The sequence below is a fragment of the Globicephala melas genome, chromosome 6 (assembly GCF_963455315.2).
Source record: "Globicephala melas chromosome 6, mGloMel1.2, whole genome shotgun sequence".
In the NCBI taxonomy this organism is placed as follows: domain Eukaryota; kingdom Metazoa; phylum Chordata; class Mammalia; order Artiodactyla; family Delphinidae; genus Globicephala; species Globicephala melas.
In genome coordinates this window covers 46675557-46691533 of record NC_083319.1, presented here as the reverse complement: position 1 = coordinate 46691533, position 15977 = coordinate 46675557, and the positions used below count along the sequence as shown (strand labels likewise).

Here is a 15977-nt window from a genome sequence, read left to right as displayed (position 1 = left end):
TTCTGGTAAAGTCCTCCAGTCATAATACATCAGCTCTCTGTCCCCAGTGGATGGTTTAAGGTATAAGGTATCGGCCAAGCTAGGACAATTGGAACCCTTCCAGGATTTTTTTTTTTCCCAGACAGGGGAAGGAGCAATGCTCCTCTGATAGAGAAGTGATGAGAAGTGTGAAGGACAAGAATTTTGTCTGTTAAGTTTCCCACCATTAGGAGAAAAACTAGTCTGATTAATGCAGAGATAAGAGAAAGAGACAGAAACTTCAAACAACATGCAAATTCCTAGCTCTAAGAGTCTGAGGGCTAGATCTGTACTTGAGTTACAAAAAAGACCTCTAGTCCTGTTCTCCTCTATTTCCCCCTTTCTGACTGAGCTTGTTGGAGTTCAGTTTCTGCATTAGCAATCCTGACTAATCCAGGGAACTTACATTTGACAGCACAAATCAACAATACCACAGATATTATTTACATTAAGAAGAGGTTAATTTACTTGTAAAATAATGACAAGCTAGTTGAAAAGCTTCCCTTACTTCTAATGCTATCTTCCCCGGGTGAGTTGCTGAGACTCCCACAAGGCTTAACTTGCCAAAACCTTCTCTCTGTGTCTTGAATCTAGTCCTCTACCCTCCTCCCTAGTAAAGCCTACTTGCCATTACCTAGCCCACTGCAAAAGCTCAGTAAGTATTAGTAATTCCTTAATACCATCCGACCTGTTCTGGCCCTTTACATAGACTTTGAACAGTCTGGCCTTTTGCCCCTCTACTGTTGAGAGCTACTACAGTTAGCTTTAGTTGATTTGTCTTTTTTTTTTTTAATTAATTTTTATTGGAGTAGATTTGTCTTCTGATCCTCCTCTGTGTGTTCCTGCTTCTATTGGCCAATGTGGGATAAGCTATTCCTCCTGAATTTGACTTTCACTTTTGGACACAATGCCAATCCTGGATTTTTCAAGGTTCTTTTTTCTCACAACCCTTTCTGATCCATATTATGGAGGGATAGATGGGATTTCTTCACAGTATGTCCACAAGGGGCAGAGAATTGAATTTAGATGCTTTCAAAGGTTAAATTTTTACTGCCTTATGTTATCAACTTACTCTGGTTCTTCTTCTTTTTTTTTTAATCAAAGATATTGGCTATGATTATAAGAGAATGACCTAAACTATCAGACAATCTTCCATTTATGATCTATTGGCTGCAATTACCTCATAAGGCAAAAGTGCAATTTCAAAGTCTACACTCTAATGAGTAGATTATTTAAAAATTCCATAGGGACAAAAAGTGTAAGTTTTTTGTTTTTTTTTTGGAGTGGGTTCTCTGACATAATACAACTTGTGTCATTAAAATGTAAGTTCTGTGAGGGTCGTAGATTTTTGTCTTGTTTTTCACCAAGTCCCCCGTGCTTAGAAGAGGACCTAGTACATGTGATTGCTAACATTTGTTGGAGAGCTCACACATAGTGACTGTAGAGCTGAATTATTTTGCTAAATCATTGAATAAATGTTTGCTTTTCAGTGTGTGTGCCCCTACAACTTGCACAGCCCTGTGGACAATTAGAGAACGAATAAGAGTGCATCCTGCAGAAACTTGATCTAGTAGGGGAGAGCAACAATATAAAAATAGGTACGCTAAACATTCAAGTGAAATGATTCTTTATTCAAGATCCAACCAATGTGCTGTTTGCTTTCTTGAGAAGTAACACTCCTTTCTGTAGAGATTTGAAGTTATGCTATAGAGGATTGGCTTTTGAGCTGTGTCTTAAAACATGAATAGAATTTCCGCAGAGAGAAGCTCAAAGGCAGAGAATGCCTTGCCCTAGAAATCAGTCTTAAAATCTTTTCTGAGCCTTCATGAGACCAGCAGAAATAAAGAATAGTATGTTTCAGTAGCTGAAATAACTTTACTGTAATTTGTTAAGCACTGCAGCTTCTTCAAGACACAAGTATTTAAGCACTTCCGAGTGCCCTCCCATGGAAAAAAATGTGGCCTTTCTACCATTTTTCCTTAAAGTGAAATGAGTAACTTGAAAAAAACTTCTTCTATTTTTATTTTTAAGAGTTTATGTTTCAGTTTGAAGCATGTGTCACATTAAACTCGAATTGCCTCGTGAAGAAAAATACAAGTAATTCAAGGAAAGGAAAGGCATTTTCTTTTCCTTACTTAAGTTTCGGCAGTATCGTGCAATCCCCGGCAAGTCTCCCTCCCCCTCTTCCTCACCCTGTGGCAAATTTTAAAGTCATGATTCATCAGACCACAGTTAGACATTCTGAACTGCGCTGACTCCTTCTGCAAAACAGGTTTGTTCACAAAATGGATTCTTCATTAATTCTTCTCAGCAAATCTCTTGTATGGTAGTGACATTCACGATACAATAGTTCTCTTCAATGCGGTACTAGTTTTCACAAAACCCCATCTATAGAGTTTAAAAAATACCTTATAGTGATAGTAAACTTAGTACACTCAAGCTACATAGAAATGTAACTTAGATGTTTTTGTTTAAAGGAACTTTAGGAGACACTGCGTTTCAAGAGGTCCAAGAGTCAGTTCTTCTGATCTGCATTTCATTTCCGTATTGCAAATATCAAATGCTACAAAGAATATTTGTCTAACCCATCATTTCTAATCCCAGTGAGTTTTTGTGCTCTCTCTTTACTCAACTAAGCCTTTATTCTCTTTACACTTAGAGCAGTTTGAGCAAATTTACCTGTGTCCACGGTAAATATGCCTCAGCTCCAGGCAGCTGACTTCTTGTTCACCCAGATGGAAATTAAACTGAAATGTGCACATTGCAAGCACCTGCCACAGCCTCTAAAAAATGCAAAACCTTAACCAGGCAACAGGATATAGTTTCAAATGGAAGGAAGAGCTGCCTAAGGATCTTTAATTCTCTGGATTGCTTACTATAAACCCATTAGCTGAATTTAAATTTCTTGGGGTTCTTCTGAACCTGGCTATCACGCATGGAATTTAGAATTGTTTCTTTTTCACATTTTGCTTATTTTTAGTCTCTCCAAAAGACTCCTGGTTATGTAGCAGATTTAGGGAAAATGTTAGAATTTGCATGTTTGGCTTTGAGCTTAAAGATGATCTTGGTTATAAAAAGTGTGCAGCTTTTCCTCTCTTTTTTACCTTATATTTTGATACTTATTTTATGGCAATTTCACAACCTTTTGTAGTAGGGATGTATAAAAACTATAAAATATCTTTTATAAAAATTTAAAAAATGATTTTTGTATACCAGCTAGCTACACAGGGGTCACATCCAATATTTTTGTACAATTATGGCATTGAAAGACATTTTTGAATCCTTCAGTTATTAAAATTGGTCTTAAATCCCCTGCCACTGTTATGCATGTCAAAAAAATGTGGTATGTCGTGGCAAAACTCTACTGTTAAACTACGGTAACATCTGTCTTGCAATAGCAAAGTGAAAGAGGAAAGTAAAATTGCTTTAGGACCTTGTTGAAATCAGATAACCATATACTCTAGACAAAATGGCTTTTAAATTCTTCATAATAATCAATACTTCAGGACACTAAGAGACAACAGTCAAAGGCTATTCTAATGTCCACCGCTATCCAAAACTGTGCAAAGAAAATTTGTTTTTTACTCTCCACTGGTGAGATAAATTTCCTTTTCAACTGCAAGCAGTGCAGGACCTGCACTTTCTGCGGGGTGCACACCAAGGGATTTGTTGGTTCTCTTTAGCCACAGTTCTGCAGGGCTGACAGGGCAACCCGTGGGGGGAGGCATTGGGACCCAGCCACTGCCTCTCCTACAACCACGGGAACATCTAGTCCCAGTTCTGCTACATCATCCAGACCAGGTCAATGGAGAGGAATAAGGAGGAGGAAAGAAGGAATACCTTTTGAACAAAGAGAGATTTCGCACACAAATCCATCGTACATTACGTCTTCTCTCCATTATAATATACGTGTAAATTATCTCTGAAAGCTGGGCCTACAGATTTAGTGGGAGCTATAAAAAAAAAAAACAATAATCAACACTCAAAATTGGCTAATTCATTTAATTCTCTACGAGGAAAAACTATTAATTATATGGGGACTGTTAGTGGGTCATCTAACCAAGGATGTCCTTAGATAAATAATAAATCTGTAATAGTTTGCTAGGACTGCTGTGACAAAGTACCAAATAGACTGGGTGGTTTAACCAACAGATATTTAATTTCTCACATTTCTGGAGACTAGAAGCCTGAGACCAAGGTGTTGGCAGGGATGGTTCCTTCTAAGGGCCATCAGGGAAGAACCTGTTCCGGGCTGCTTTCCTTGGCTTGTAGGTGGCTGCATTCTTTTTTTTTGTATTCATATTTTCTTCCCTTTGAACATCAGTGAGGTTTCTTGCCACTGATTTTCCATCTCTGCCCCTCCTAATTAATTGTCCCACCCGAGGACTAGGTGTTCTCTTTCCTCCCATCAAATCTTCAACTAGAAAGGAGGATATGAAAATATCCTTAGTGGAAGGGTTATCCCTCATCCCTAAGGGTAGTAATTCTTTTGCTGTACCGGTTCTTCTGTCCTCCCAAATCTTGTGAAAGCTTATTACAATAACTAGCCTGTTTTCGGTTTTGGTTTTGGTTTTAATCTTCAACTCTCTTTCTTTAATAATTAATCTTCAACTCTCTTTAATTTCTTTAATTTAATAATTTACTATTCCACTTAAAAATACATCACAATGAGTACGTTGCTGCTTCTCATTTTCCCACCATTTTATGAAAGTGTGAGGTCTAAGAGTTGCCTACACTTCACATTCTCAGCTTCTATGCTCTTTTCAGACCACTTTCTCTCTACTCTGCTTCTGAAACTCTTATCCTGAAGGCCATCATCTCTCTTAATTACCAAATTTAAGGCCCATTTTTAATCCTCCTTCAAAATGACCATTCTGTAGCTTTGGCAATATTACCCACATCTTCCTTCCTGATAATTTCTCCTCTTGCTGTTGTTTCTTCCAGATTACTTTCTCTTCATTTGCTTCCTGCTACTCTGACATATCGTCTTCTGTATTTATTTTATTTTGATAGTTATTGTCAAATTGCTCTCCAAACAAATGAGCACCAGCAATGTATGAGGGTATATCCCTTTTCAAATAGTCTCGCCAGTTAAGATGTTATAGAAAGTTTTAAACCATCTTCAGTCTAATGGATATGTATAGATAGATAGATATTCATCGGTTTTTTAAACAGTATTTCCTTCACTGCTGTGCATTTGAACAACTTTTCCTGTTTGGCTATTTGGATTTGCTTCTCTGAATATTCATATTTTCCCTTCATTTTTGTTGTTTTTCAGGTTGCTTGTCTTTTTTCCTCAACAATTTATAAGAGCTCCTGGTATAATATAGATATCAGTCTTGTTAATACATGGAAACAAAATTTGAACTTTTAGTGAGAACCTACTGATTTTGTTTATATTTTTCCACATGTGCATTTTTATGTGTGTGTATTAAAAATCTCCCTCTGTTAATCATATTAGATTTCCATGCATAGATAACAGTTTGCCAATCCAAAGATTATGTATGTTATTTGTATATTTACTTCCATTTAAATCTTAGACCCCTCTGGACATTATTTTTTAATATGATATGAAATGGGGATCCAGTTTTTCTAATTGTTTCCATTTGAAGAATTGTTTTAAATTACTTGCTTAATCTATTGAGTTCAAATAGAAGTTGAAAATAACATCATTACTCAATTTAAGGATGTGACTCTATTGTTATATAGTCAACTGAGCTTTTCTTTTTAATTAATAGAATTTAGTTTTTAGTGCAGTTTAAGGTTTACTGAAAAATTGAGCAGAAAGTATAGCGTTCCCATAAAATTCCTCTTCCCCTGGCCTCAGTTTCCTCTATTATTAATATCTTGCATTGGTGTGGTACATTTATTATAACTGGTGAACCACTATTGATACATTATTATTAACTAATGCCAGAGTTTACATTAGGGCTCACTCTTCATGCTGTACAGTTCTATGGATTTTGCCAAATGCAAAATACCTTGTGTATAACATTATGATAGTACAGAAAAATTTCCCTGCCCTAAAAATCCCCTGCACTCCACCCACTCATTCTCTTACCCTTCCCCCAAACTCCTGGCAACCACTGATGTTTTTGCGCTCTCTAGAGTTTGCCTTTACAGAATGTCATATAGTTGAAATCATACGGTATACTGCCTTTTCATACTGCCTTATTTAATTTAGCAATACACATTTTAGATTCCTCCATGTCATTTCCTGGTTTGAGAACACATTTCTTTTTATTGTTGAGTAAAATTCTATTGTATGGTTGTATAATGGTCAGTTTATCCATTCAGCTCTTAAAGGATATCTTGGTTGCTATCAATTTTTGGCAATTATGAATAAAGCTGCTACAATCATTTGTGTGCATATTTTTGTGGTAAAATAATTTTCCCAATTCATTAGAGTAAGTATCTAGGAGTGCGATCACTGAATTGTATCCTAAGACGATGTTTAATTTTGTAAGAAACTGTCAGGCTATCTTCCAAAGGGCAGTGCCATTTTGTATTCCTACCAGCAGTGAAAAAGTGTTCCTGCCAATTGGATTTTTGAATAAATATCTATTACTCAAACTAATATCATCATGCAATGAGTTTATATATTTTTTCTTTTCCATTAGAAAGTTTTGCTGCAAGTAGGTTGACATATTGAATAAAAGAAAAATCATTATGATAGCACAAATTACTAAAGTTTATAGGAGAATTTGTGTACAAAATGTTTTGTAATTAAGCTGTCATTAGGAAACCCGAAATTTCACAACTTTGGATTTAAATAGCTCTTTTGCTCTCCTTGAACCTAGAATGCAGACTTTGACCTCTTGACCTTAACACACATCTTAATTTTTCTCCCCCCAGATTTCTTGAAAATTTATTGGGGTAAAATTAGTTACAATAGCCAATGTGACCATCTTATTCTCTTTTGTTAGGCTAATATTGAGAGGAATGGGGATACCATATTCAAGGATAAAAAAGACTTGTGAAACATTAAGTTACTAATCCTAGCATGATCCTGCTAGTAGGAGTATAAGAATTGACCCACCAAATTATTCACTCATTTTCCTAAGTCACACAGTAATAGATACTAAGCCACCATTGAATTTGAGTTTCTGTTTTATCTACGATTTCTCACCCACAAAAGAAAATGTAGAGAGGCAGAGATATAAGATCTTAGTACAAGTATGTTAGCTCTTTTTGTTTGGTAGCTATTGGAATTACAACATGAGGATAGGAGAAATATAATATTTCTTTAAGTTATAAATTAGATTAACTTTTACCTCAAAATTTACACCCTGAGACTAGCAGTAAATTTAATATCAGTGCATGTTTAGCACTTTCTCTCTTATGCTTGGGTCACACCAGAATGCAAGGTTTGGGGAAATCTAGTGAAATGAGAATGGGCACCACATTGTTCTTGATTCCAATGATCTCAATTGCTGATGACCAGGTCAATAGTGGGGACCTGCTGTAAGGCCATGAGACCATGGCAATTGGTGCTGACTTCTTCCATGTCCTATGCAGTCAGCCCCTGAAAGTTATGCCCTTCAGTGACCACGCTAACATGGAGGCATCTGAGCAGATTCAAGCACACTGTATGGCCTAGAAGACCCAAAGCTCTCGTGTTCCTCCCAGGACTGAGAATTGCAACCACCTCTTTAGGTCAGACCAATTACTCTGTGCATGTGGTGGTGGTGGTGGTGGTGGTGGTGGTGGTGGTGTGTGTGTGTGTGTGTATAAGTAAATTTATTTCAATTTAAAATATTTTTGAAAAACTAAAATAGATAAGCTTTGCCTGTTTGTGAACATTGTGTAAAGAACCTGAATATATAAATAATTCCTACAAATCAGTGAGAAATAGGCAGATGACCCATTAGAAAAATGGACCAAAAACTTGAACTGGAGTCTAAGAAAGAAGTGACTCACAGAGTGAGTCACTCACAGGGTGACTCACAGAATGGAGAACACTTCTACCACAGAAGTCCACCCACTGGAGGGAAGGTTCTGAGCCCCATGTCAGGCTTCCCAACCTGGGGAGCCAGCAACGGAAGGAGGAATTCCTAGAGAATCAGACTTTGAAGCCTAGTGGGAATTGATTGCAGGACTTCAACAGGACTTGGGGAAACAGAGACTCCACTGTTGAAGGGCACACACAAAGTAGTGTGCGCATCAGGACCCAGGGAAAGGAGGAGTGACCCCAGGGGAGATTGAACCAGAGCTGCCAGCTAGTGTTGGAGGAAGAGGTGGGGGGTGGCAGTGGCTCACCGTGGGGACAAGGACACTGGCAGCAGAAGTTTTGGGAAGTACTCTTTGGCGTGAGTCCTCCCAGAGTCTGTCATTAGCCCCACCAAAGAGCACAGGTAGGCTCCAGTGTACTGTTGCCTCAGGCCAAACAACCAACAGGGAGGGAACCCAGCCCCACCCATCAACAGTCAAGCTGAGCTCTGCCCACCAGAGCAACAGTCAGCTCTAACCACCACCAATCCTTCTCATCAGGAAACTTACACAAGCCTCTTAGATAGCCTCATCCACCAGAAGGCAGACAGCAGAAACAAGAAGAACTACAATCCTGCAGGCTGTGGAACAAAAACCACATTCACAGAAAGATAGACAAGATGAAAAGGCAGAGGTCTATGTACCAGATGAAGGAACAAGATAAAACCGCAGAAAAACGACTAAATGAAGTGGAGATAGGCAACCTTCCAGAAAAAGAATTCACAATAATGATAGTGAAGATGATCCAGGACTTCGGAAAAAGAATGGAGGCAAAGATCAAGAAGATGCAAGAAATGTTTAGCAAAGACCTAGAAGAATTAAAGAACAAACAGACATGAACAATTCAATAACTGAAATGAAAACTACAGTAGAATGAATCAATAGCAGAATAACTGAGGCAGAAGAACTGATAAGTGACCTGGAAGACAGAACGGTGGAATTCACTGCTGTGGGACAGATTAAAGAAAAAAGAATGAAAAGAAATGAAGACAGCATAAGAGACCTCTGGGACAACATTAAATGCAACAACATTTGCATTATAGGGGTCCCAGAAGGAGAAGAGAGAGAGAAATGATCCAAGAAAATATTTGAAGAGATTATAGTCAAAAAGTTCCCTAACATGGGAAAGGAAATAGCCACCCAAGTCCAGGAAGTGCAGTGAGTCCCATACAGGATAAATCCAAGGAGAAACAGGCTGAGACACATAGTAATCAAATTGGAAAAAATTAAAGACAAAGAAAAATTATTAAAAGCAGCAAGGGAAAAACGAAAAATAACATAAAAGGGAACTCTCATAAGGTTAACAGCAGATTTCTCAGCAGAAACTCTACAAGCCAGAAGGGAGTGGCATGATATAATTAAAGTGATGAAAGGGAAGAACGTACAACCAAGATTACTCTACTTGGCAAGGATCTCCGTTCAGATTTGACAGAGAAATCAAAACCTTTACAGACAAGCAAAAGCTTAGAGGATTCAGCGCCACCAAACCAGCTCTACAACAAATGCTAAAGGAACTTTTCTAAGTGGGAAACACACAGAAGAAAAGGACCTACAAAAACAAACCCAAAACAATTAAGAAAATAGTCATAGGAACATACATATAACTAATTACCTTAAATGTGAATGGATTAAATGCTCCAACCAAAAGACACAGGCTTGCTGAATGGGTACAAAAACAAGACCCATCTATATGCTGTCTACAAGAGACCCACTTCAGACCTAGGGGCACATACCGACTGAAAGTGAGGGGATGGAAAAAGATATTCCATGAAAATGGAAATCAAAAGAAAGCTGGAGTAGCAATACTCATATCAGATAAAATAGACTTTAAAATAAAGAATGTTACAAGAGACAAGGAAGGACACTACATAATGATCAAGGGATCAATCCAAGAAGTAGATATAACAATTATAAATATATATGCACCCAACATAGGACCACCTCAATACATAAGGCAACTGCTAACAGCTATAAAAGAGGAAATCGACAGTAATACAATAATAGTGGGGGACTTTAACACCTCATTTACATCAATGGACAGATCATCCAAAATGAAAATAAATAAGGAAACAGAAGCTTTAAATGACACAATAGACCAGATAGATTTAATTGATATTTATAGGACATTCCATCCAGAAACAGCAGATTACACTTTCTTCTCAAGTGTGCAAGGAACATTCTCCAGGATAGATCACATCTTGGGTCACAAATCAAGCCTCAGTAAATTTAAGAAAATTGAAATCATATCAAGCATCTTTTCTGACCACAACACTATGAGATTAGAAATGAATTACAGGGAAAAAAACGTAAAAAACACAAACACATGGAGGCTAAACAATACGTTACTAAATAACCAAGAGATCACTGAAGATATCAAAGAGGAAATCAAAAAATACCTAGAGACAAATGACAATGAAAACATGACGATCCAAAACCTATGGGATGCAGCAAAAGCAGTTCTAAGAGAGAAGTTTATAGCTATACAGGTCTACCTCAGGAAACAAGAAAAATCTCAAGTAAACAATCTAACCTTACACCTAAAGCAATTAGAGAAAGAAGAACAAACAAAACCCAAACTTAGCAGAAGGAAAGATATCATAAAGATCAGAGCAGAAATAAATAAAATGGAAACAAAGAAAACAATAGCAAAGGTTAATAAAACTAAAAGCTGGTTCTTTGAGAAGATAAACAAAATTGATAAACCATTAGCCAGACTCATCAAGAAAAAGAGGGAGAGGACTCAAATCAATAAAATTAGAAATGAAAAAGGAGAAGTTACAACAGACATCGCAGAAATAGAAAGCATCCTAAGAGACTGCTACAAGTAACTCTATGCCAATAAAATGGACAACCTGGAAGAGGTGGACCAATTCTTAGAAAGGTATAACCTTCCAAGACTGAACCAGGAAGAAAACAGAAATTATGAACAGACCGATCACAGGTAATGAAATTGAAACTGTAATTGATAATCTTCCAACAAACAAAAGTCCAGGACCAGATGGCTTCACAGGAGAATTCTATCAAACATTTAGAGAAGAGCTAACACCCATCCTTCTCAAACCCTTCCAAAAATTGCAGAGGAAGGAACACTCCCAAACTCATTCTATGAGGCCACCATCACCCTGATACCAAAACCACACAAAGATACTACAAAAAAAGGAAAATTACAGACCAATATCACTGATGAATATAGATGCAAAATTCCTCAACAAAATACTGGCAAACAGAATCCAACAACACATTAAAAGGATCATAGACCATGATTAAGTGGGATTTATCCCAGGGATGCAAGGATTCTTCAATATACACAAATCAATCAATGTGATACACCATATTAACAAACTGAAGAATAAAAACCATGTGATCATCTCAATAGATGCAGAAAAAGCTTTTGACAAAATTCAACACCGATTTATGATAAAAACTCTCCAGAAAGTGGGCATAGCAAGAACCTACCTCAACATAATAAAGGCCATATATGACAAACCCACAGCAAACATCCTTCTCAATGGTGAAAAACTGAAAGCATTTCCTCTAAGATCAGGAAAGAGACAAGGATGTCCACTCTCACCACTATTATGCAACGTAGTTTTGGAAGTCCTAGCCACGGCAATCAGACAAGAAAAAGAAATAAAAGGAATACAAATTGGAAAAGAAGTAAAACTGTCACTGTTTGCAGATGACATGATACTATATCTAGAGAATCCTAAAAATGCCACCAGAAAACTACTATAGCTAATCAATGAATTTGGTAAAGTTGCAGGATACAAAATTAATGCACAGGAATCTCTGGCATTCCTATACACTCATGATGAAAAATTTGAAAGAGAAATTATGGAAACACTCCCATTTACCACTGCAAAAAAAAAGAATAAAATACATAGGAATAAACCTACCTAGGGAGACAAAATACCTGTATGCAGAAAACTATAAGACACTGATGAAAGAAATTAAAGATGATACCAACAGATGGAGAGATATCCCATGTTCTTGGATTGGAGGAATCAATATTGTGAAAATGACTATACTACCCAAAGCAATCTACAGATTCAATGCAATCCCTATCAAATTACCAATGGCATTTTTTACGGAACTAGAACAAATCATCTTAAAATTTGTATGGAGACAAAAAAGACCTCGAATAGCCAAAGCAGTCTTGAGGGAAAAAGACGGAGCTGGAGGAATCAGATTCCCTGACTTCAGACTATACTACAGAGGTACAATAATCAAGGCAATATGGTACTGGCATAGAAACAGAAACATAGATCAATGGAACAAGATAGAAAGCCCAGAGATAAACCCACACACCTGTGGTCAACTAATCTATGACAAAGGAGGCAAAGGTATACAATGGAGAAAAGACAGTCTCTTCAATAAGTGGTGCTGGGAAAACTGAACAGCTACATGGAAAAGGATGAAATTAGAACACTCCCTAACACCATACACAAAAATAAACTCAAAATGGATTCAAGATCGAAATGTAAGACAGGACACTATAAAACTTAGAGGAAAACATAAGAAGAACACTCTTTGACATAAATCACAGCAAGATATTTTTTGATCCACCTCCTAGAGTAATGGAAATAAAAAGGAAAATAAACAAATGGGACCTAATGAAACTTCAAAGCTTTTGCACAGCAAAGGAAACCATAAACAAGACGAAAACACAACCCTCAGAATGGGGGAAAACATTTGCAAACGAGTCAACGGACAAAGGAATAATCTCCAAAAAATATAAACAGCTCATGTAGCTCAATATTAAAAAAACAACCCAATTGAAAAATGGTCAGAAGACCTAAATAGACAGTTCTCCAAAGAAGATATACAGATGGCCAAGAAGCACATGAAAAGCTGCTCAACATCACTAATTATTAGAGAAATGGAAATCAAAACTACAATGGGGTATCACCTCACACCAGTTAGAATGGGCATCATCACAAAATCTACAAACAACAAATGCTGGAGAGGGTGTGGAGAAAAGGGAACCCTCTTGCACTGTTGGTGGGAATGTAAACTGATACAGCCACTATGGAGAACAATGTGAAGGTTTCTTAAAAAACTAAAAATAGAATTACCATATGATCCAGCAATCCCACTACTGGGCATATACCCAGAGAAAACCACAATTCAAAAAGACACATGCGAGCTTCCCTGGTGATGCAGTGGTTGAGAGTCCGCCTGCCAATGCAGGGGACACGGGTTCATGCCCTTGTCCGGGAAGATCCCACATGCCGTGGAGCAGCTGGGCCCGTGAGCCATGGCCGCTGAGCCTGCGCGTCTGGAGCCTGTGCTCCGCATCGGGAGAGGCCACAACAGTGAGAGGCCTGCGTACCAAAAAAAAAGACACATGCACCTCAGTGGTCATTGCAGCACTATTTACAATAGCCAGGTCATGGAAGCAACCTAAATGCCCATCGACAGATGAATAGATAAAGAAGATTTGGTACATATATACAGTGGAATATTACTCAGCCATAAAAATGAACGAAATTGAGTCATTTGTTGAGACGTGGATGGATCTAGAGACTGTTATACAGAGTGAAGTAAGTCAGAAAGAGAAAAATAAATATCGTATATTAATGCATGTAGTGGAACCTAGAAAAATGGTACAGATGAACCGGTTTGTAGGGCAGAAGTTGAGACACAGATGTAGAGAACAGACGTGTGGACCCAAGGGGGTAAAACCGCAGTGGGGTGGGGATGGTGGTGTGCTGAATTGGGTGATTGGTATTGACATGTATACACTGATGCGTATAAAATTGGTGAGTAATAAGAACCTGCATTATAATAAAACAAACAAAACAACTAATACTAAACTTTCTTTGGGTTTTTTGTATGGAAATATGTTAATATAAATGTTTCAGACGTTACATGAAATTTCTAAAAATATTATATGTTCTGGCATAATGTTATAAGTCATAATTCTAGTTATTACTTTAAAATGTATATCTCAGAAATAACTAAATTTCCTTGTCAATTGCATTATTATGAACTTTCATCAAATCTTTAACCATGGTCATTTTTAAGTCTTTTGTCATTTACAGACAGTTCTGGGTGTACTGTGATGCTGCAAAAATGTTCCTATAAAAGGGTTTCATCTTCGAGGAATTCATGGAAAAGACTCTGACAATACAGGTTTCTGGTAACTGACTATACTGCTGAACTGAATGAATAAGCATTTCAGAACTCTAATGGAAAATTGATGAATTCATAAAAGTGCTAACAAAAGATCAAGATAAAAAAATTAATTACATGGGACTGAGTGAACTGATGAGGATGATTATAATTTTTGTGACTTTCTGTTTGAATAAAAAAAAAAGACAGGTAATAACAAGTGTTAGTGAGGATGTGGAGAAATTGGGGGAAGATGTTCTAAAATTGTGGTGATGGCTGCATAGCTCTTTAAACCATTGAATTGCACACTTAAAATCGGTGAATTATATGTCATGTGAATTATATCTGTACAAAGCTGTTTAAGAAAACCCTCAAAACCCTCCCCTCCCGAAATAAAAACTGTCCTACATAGTCATCTTCCAGAAAGTGACAAAAGCTTTACTGTTGAGGATGGACTTGACTGAACATCATACCTGCAGACCACAGTTTTCTTAGTTTGTCTTTTGGCTTTTTTGGCTATGACAGATGCAGTGTCTCTGAAGTGACCTTAAGTGTTTGCATATGCCTGTCTGTATTCCTGGTGTATTAGGTGGGTAATTTTTGAGTATGGAGAGTCAAATGCTCCCCTTAGGGTGCTGTAAGGGTCAGAATCTCACATGCAGGTTATTTAACATGTTGCTGGAAATGGTAGCCCCCTTAAATCCAACTTGCATCCTGATCACTTTTAGTGTATGTTCTAGAACTCAGCATGAAGTAGTTCCAAGGGCACAGAGCCCAATTGTTTAGGATCTTATTTTAAAAATATGGATTGTTTCTATTTATGCTATATACTGCTTTGCTTTTTACCTTGTCCTAATTATTTGGTCAATGATTCTGTTCATCTCTTTATTGTATTATAATAGCTCTTAAAACATTGAATCCATTTAGTTGAGAGAAAAAAATGAAGATAAAGGAAAGAAGGATAGAATACAGGAAGAAAATAATGAGGGAAAATATTTGTAATTTTATTAAAGAGACAAGTAGATATCCACTTACGGGTTTAGCAAAAAGAAATTAAAGTAGATTAGTAGAAGCTAAATTTGATAAACAGTGTTTCACTGTTGTACTCTCAGCCCCTGCTTACCAACAGGTTCTCTTCCAGGGGTTTCTTCTTAAGCTATTTGGAACGTGAAAGGCTTTTTCCTATTAAGAGCTGGGGCTGACGTCCAGACCACAAAAGCCCATTTAATCTGTGTGTATCAGAAATACAAGACGATGGGTTGTATAGATGCTAATGAAATATCTAACTGATCCATTTAACACATTTGTGTTGAACACCCACTCTGTGCCTGATTATGGTGATAGGTGCTTTTCTGTATTTGATGCTTTGAGGGGTCCATCTCTTTCCACTATAGTTGGATGCGGCTAATTAATTACTGCTTTCATTTAATAAATATTTATCGAGCAGCTGCTGTGGGCCGGACACTTCTCTGGCTTGGCTCTGAGGATGCAGACAGAGGGACTCTGCTCCCACTTTTAAGGAGCTGCCTGTCTAGAGGGGGCACATACAAGTAAACGGAGAGTTTTAAATTGCTTTGGTAAGTGCTCCCACAGGGGTAAGCACCGACAGAAGGGCGAGCGAGAATAAGGGAGAGGGGGGCTTCCCTGGTGGCGCAGTGGTTGAGAGTCCACCTACCGATGCCGGGGACGCGGGTTCGTGCCCCGGTCCGCGAAGATCCCACATGCCGCGGAGCGGCTGGGCCCGTGAGCCGTGGCCGCTGAGCCTGCGCGTCCGGAGCCTGTGCTCCGCAACGGGAAAGGCCACATCAGTGAGAGGCCCACGTACCGCAAAAAAAAAAAAATCCTCTAGAATATCA

At 37.8% G+C, this 15977-nt stretch overlaps 1 long non-coding RNA gene across 2 annotated transcripts in view; it reads left to right on the top strand.

Moving 5' to 3' along the window:
* LOC138842726 (uncharacterized) overlaps positions 1-1645 on the top strand; it is a 58315-nt gene extending 56670 nt beyond the window's left edge. For both annotated transcript variants that reach the window (XR_011377537.1, XR_011377536.1), the window contains one exon: positions 1509-1645. This is a non-coding gene — a long non-coding RNA (uncharacterized lncRNA). The remainder of the gene's footprint in view (positions 1-1508) is intronic.
* The last annotated feature ends 14332 nt before the right edge of the window (positions 1646-15977 follow it).